This window comes from Hyla sarda, chromosome 1 (assembly GCF_029499605.1).
Source record: "Hyla sarda isolate aHylSar1 chromosome 1, aHylSar1.hap1, whole genome shotgun sequence".
Lineage (NCBI taxonomy): Eukaryota > Metazoa > Chordata > Amphibia > Anura > Hylidae > Hyla > Hyla sarda.
The window spans coordinates 184,526,185-184,531,731 of NC_079189.1; the positions used below are offsets into that span (position 1 = coordinate 184,526,185).

The 5,547-nt window shown below is 43.1% G+C and overlaps 2 non-coding genes across 2 annotated transcripts; both read right to left on the reverse strand.

The window, feature by feature from the left end:
• Nucleotides 1-1,674: 1,674 nt before the first annotated feature.
• On the reverse strand, nt 1,675-1,746 carry TRNAC-GCA (transfer RNA cysteine (anticodon GCA)). Its single transcript has one exon. It is a non-coding gene; the product is annotated as a tRNA-Cys (tRNA).
• Nucleotides 1,747-2,907: 1,161 nt separating this feature from the next.
• TRNAC-GCA (transfer RNA cysteine (anticodon GCA)) lies at nt 2,908-2,979 on the reverse strand. The gene has a single exon. It is a non-coding gene; the product is annotated as a tRNA-Cys (tRNA).
• Between the last annotated feature and the right edge of the window lie 2,568 nt (nt 2,980-5,547).

Below are 5,547 nucleotides of genomic sequence, written 5' to 3' on the forward strand. Positions count from 1 at the left end.
TTTCTCTTTTTGTCAAAACAGGCCAAGACCACAGTCATCGTTGCCAGTTTCCAGTTGTTTCCAGTTTCCAGTTGTTTCCAGTTTCCAGTTGTTTCCAGTTTCCAGTTGTTTCCAGTTTCCAGTTGTTTCCAGTTTCCAGTTGTTTCCAGTTTCCAGTTGTTTCCAGTTTCCAGTTGTTTCCAGTTTCCAGGTTCCAGTTTCCAGGTTCCAGTTTCCAGGTTCCAGTTTCCAGGTTCCAGTTGCCAGGTTCCAGTTTCCAGGTTCCAGGTAGCTCCCATGGTCTAGTGGTTAGAGCTGCCACCTTGGAGCAAAGAGGTTGTGAGTTCAAGTCCTGTAAAGACCTTGAAGCTGGTTTGGAGAAATTGTGGTGATGGAGCATGGTGATGGAGTGTGGAAATGGGGTATGTTTAGGTAAGTGTGTGTGTGTGTGTGTGTGTGTGTGTGAAGTGGTTGATGGTTGGGCATCCAGAAGGTGATGGAGAAGTGGGTATTATGTGGGTGGGGAGAAAGGTGTTAGGGTGAAGGGCTGGAGGCAATGGTGATTGGTAGAAGGGGAGACCATTTTATTGGTATAAAAAAAAATGCAAATAAAACCCCCCACCTTTTTATTTTCAACATCCCACATGCTTCAACAGACACAACACCAGTTTCCACAACCTAGAATCCTCCATTCTAGTGGATCACCGTCCACAATGCCCCACAACACCCTCTGACCACTCATCTTGACAGCTTCCTCACCTCAGTCCATCGATCGATATTCTCCAGTCCCACTGCTCTCCAATCTACTCTCCTTGACATCCGCCTCAACTCAGTCCATCGATTAGTTCCAGTCCCATGATCCATGGCTCTCCAATCCACCAGTCATCCCAGGTTCTCACGATCCATCTCATTTAACATCTTCCATGATCAGGGTCTTCACAGGATTCGAACTCACAACCTCTGCGCTCCAAGGCAGCAGCTCTAACCACAATGCCATGGGAGCTGCTTGGCAGCACAATGCAGAGACCAAGGTCTTACTCTCAGCTTGCTATGTCAAGATATTGCCACCTTGCAGCGTGATGGTTGTGGGTTCAAATCACCTGACATTTTGGTTGAATGCAACATCATGGGTTCGAACCCCTTGGGAGCAGACGGAGGAATTGTCTTTTCCTTTACTTTCCAAGTCAAATGTATATAAACCAGTGGATGTCGGGGATCTAAGGGGTTTGGAGTAGTTGGTGGCAGGTTCTCGTACCATACCATTTAGATGTAAGTTTTGTCAAACCACAAAAAGATCAAAGATTTACATTTGTAAATCTTAAAGGGATACTCGTGTGGCAATTTTTTGTAATTAAAGCTCTTAACTCTTCCAGTACTTATCAGCTGCTGTATACTACAGAGGAAGTTCTATGGTTCTTTTCTGTCTGACCACAATGCTCCACCACTGAGCTATTGCTAAAAAATTAGCAATGTCTGTACCTCAACATTGCAAATTTTTTGCAATAAACTACATACATGAGATATGGTTGAGTTGTAAAGAAAAAATTATGCATTAGCAGGCACTTGGATTTGAACCAAGGACCTCTTGAACCTCTGCGCTCCAGGGTGGCTGCTCATTGACTGGATGAGGCAATTTTTTGCAAGAAACTACATTTGTGGGATATGGTTAAATTGTAAAGCAAAAAAATGTGTATTAGGGGGCACTCGGATTTGAACCAAGAACCTCTTGATCTGCAGTCAAATGCTCTACCACTGAGCTATACCCCCGCAACACAAAGCTTGCCAGAGTAAACGCACAGAAGGGGGATGCGAACCTAAGTCCGAACTAGCTCTTCGGCTTGCCTGTACTGTTCCAGTCAAATGTATCTGAACAGATGGGAAAAAATTATTTTTTTAAATCAACTGGTGTTAAAAAGTTATACAGATTTGTAAGTTACATACATTTAAAGCTCTCAATCGTTCCAGTACTTATCATCTGCGTGTCCTGCGTGCCAAAAAGAGAGGGGGGCTCCATTTGTAGATATAGCAAGCCTAAGAAGTAGCTTGGTCTTAGGTTTGAGCCCCTCTTTGTGCATTTTCTCTTTTTGTCAAAACAACTGGTGCCAAAAAGTTATACAGGTTTGTTAGGTCCGACCCTCCCTTTGTGCATTTTCTCTTTTTGTCAAAACAACTGGTGCCAAAAAGTTATACAGGTTTGTAAGTTACATACATTTAAAGCTCTCAATCATTCCAGTACTTATCATCTGCGTGCCCTGCGTGCCAAAAAGAGAGGGGGGCTCGCATTGTAGATATAGCAAGCCTAAGAAGTAGCTCGGTCTGAGGTCCGAGCCCCCCTTTGTGCACTTGACTCAGTCCATCCATCGATATCTTTCAGTCCCATGATCCATGGCTCTCCAATCATCCCAGGTTCTCACAATCAATCTCATTTAACATCTTCCATCATCAGCGTCTTCACAGGATTCAAACTCACAACATCTGCGCTCTAAGGCAGCAGCTCTAACCACAATGCCATGGGAGCTGCTTGGCAACAAAATGCAGAGACCAATGTCTTGTCCTGTTTTGGCACACAGAGTAACTGCACAGAGGAAGGGAGGAGAGGGTTTTGAGGGGGGGGGGGGGGAGATTTGAACCTTAGAAGTTCTATAGTTCTTTTCTGCCTGACCACAATGCTCCACCACTGAGCTATTGCTAAAAAATTAGCAATGTCTGTACCTCAACATTGCAAATTTTTTGCAATAAACTACATACATGAGATATGGTTGAGCTGTAAAGAAAAAATTATGCATTAGCAGGCACTTGGATTTGAACCAAGGACCTCTTGAACCTCTGCGCTCCAGGGTGGCTGCTCATTGACTGGATGAGGCGGTTTTCTGCAAGAAACTACATTTGTGGGATATGGTTAAGTTGTAAAGCAAAAAAATGTGTGTTAGGGGGCACTCGGATTTGAACCAAGGACCTCTTGATCTGCAGTCAAATGCTCTACCACTGAGCTATACCCCCGAAACACAAAGCTTTCCAGTGTAAACGCACAGAGGGGGGGATTCGAACCTAAGTCCGAACTAGCTCTTCGGCTTGCCTGTACTGTTCCAGTCAAATGTATCTGAACAGGTGGGAACAAATTATTTTTTTAAATCAACTGGTGTCAAAAAGTTATACAGATTTGTAAGTTACATACATTTAAAGCTCTCAATCGTTCCAGTACTTATCATCTGCGTGCCCTGCATGCCAAAAAGAGAGGGGGGCTCCAATTGTAGATATAGCAAGCCTAAGAAGTAGCTTGGTCTTAGGTTTGAGCCCCCCTTTGTGCATTTTCTCTTTTTGTCAAAACAACTGGTGCCAAAAAGTTATACAGGTTTGTTAGGTTCGAGCCCCCCCTTTGTGCATTTTCTCTTTTTGTCAAAACAACAGGTGCCAAAAAGTTATACAGATTTGGAAGTTACATACATTTAAAGCTCTCAATCGTTCCAGTACTTATCATCTGCGTGCCCTGCATGCCAAAAAGAGAGGGGGGCTCCAATTGTAGATATAGCAAGCCTAAGAAGTAGCTTGGTCTTAGGTTTGAGCCCCCCTTTGTGCATTTTCTCTTTTTGTCAAAACAACTGGTGCCAAAAAGTTATACAGGTTTGTTAGGTTCGAGCCCCCCCTTTGTGCATTTTCTCTTTTTGTCAAAACAACTGGTGCCAAAAAGTTATACAGGTTTGTAAGTTACATAGTTACATAGTTAGTACGGTCGAAAAAAGACATATGTCCATCAAGTTCAACCAGGGAATTAAGGGGTAGGGGTGTGGCGCAATATTGGGGAAGGGATGAGATTTTATACTTCTTCATAAGCATTAATCTTATTTTGTTTTAGGAATGTATCTAATCCTGTTTTAAAGCTGTTAATTGTTCCTGCTGTGACCAGTTACTGAGGTAGACCGTTCCATAAATTCACAGTCCTCACGGTAAAGAAGGCGTGTCGCCCCTTGAGACTAAACTTTTTCTTCTCCAGACGGAGGGAGTGCCCCCTCGTCCTTTGGGGGGGTTTAACCTGGAACAGTTTTTCTCCATATTTTTTGTATGGGCCATTAGTATACTTATATCCGTTTATCATATCCCCCCTTAAACGTCTCTTCTCAAGACTAAACAATTGTAACTCCTTTAATCGCTCCTCATAGCTAAGATGTTCCATGCCCCATATTAGTTTAGTCGCGCGTCTCTGCACCCTTTCCAACTCCGCAGTGTCCCTTTTATGGACAGGTGCCCAAAACTGAACAGCATATTCCAGGTAAGGCCGTACCAATGATTTATAAAGGGGGAGTATTATGTCCCTGTCCCTTGAGTCCATGCCTCTTTTGATACATGACAATATCCTGCCGGCTTTGGAAGCAGCAGCCTGACATTGCATGCTATTCTGTAGTCTGTGATCTACAAGTACACCCAGATCCTTCTCTACCAGTGACTCTGCCAGTTTAATCCCCCCTAAGACATACGATGCATGCAGGTTATTAGTACCCAGATGCATAACTTTACATTTATCCACATTGAACCTCATTTGCCAAGTGGATGCCCAGACACTTAGTCTATCCAAGTCATCTTGTAACTTATGCACATCCTCTATAGACTGTACCGTGCTACAAAGCTTGGTGTCATCTGCAAAGATAGAAACAGAGCTGTTAATACCATCCTCTATATCATTGATAAATAAATTAAACAACAGCGGTCCCAGTACTGAACCTTGGGGTACACCACTAATAACCGGGGATCAATCAGAGTACGAATCATTGACCACCACTCTCTGGGTACGATCCATGAGCCAGTGTTCAATCCAGTTGCAAACTAAAATTTCCAAACCCAAAGACCTTAACTTACCTGTCAGACGTCTATGAGGGACAGTATCAAACGCTTTAGCAAAATCCAGAAACACTATATCCACAGCCATTCCTCTGTCAAGGCTTCTACTCACCTCTTCATAAAAGCAAATTAGATTGGTTTGACAACTTCTATCCTTAGTAAACCCATGCTGGCTATCACTTATAATACAATTATCCCCTATGTATTCCTGTATGTAATCCCTTATAAGTCCTTCAAACAATTTACCCACAATGCACGTTAAACTTACCGGTCTATAGTTTCCTGGGGAAGACCTAGAGCCCTTTTTGAAGATTGGTACCACATTCGCCTTGCGCCAGTCCCTTGGCACAATACCAGACACCAGAGAATCTCTAAATATCATGAACAGGGGTACAGATATTACTGAACTTACCTCTCTAAGAACTCTTGGGTGTAGTCCATCCGGTCCTGGGGATTTGCTTACATTTATATCACTTAACTTACCTTGTACCATCTCTACATTAAGCCAGTTCAGTACATTACATGATGTGTTACCAGCACTGACCTGGCCAATGTCAGCTCCTTCTTCCATAGTGTATACAGAACTAAAGAACCCATTCAGTAGCTCCGCCTTCTCTTGATCGCCTGTGACAACCTCCCCATTATCATTATTAAGGGGTCCTACATGCTCTGTCCTTGTTTTTTTTGCATTAATATATCTAAAAAAATATTTAGGATTAGTTTTGCTTTCTTTGG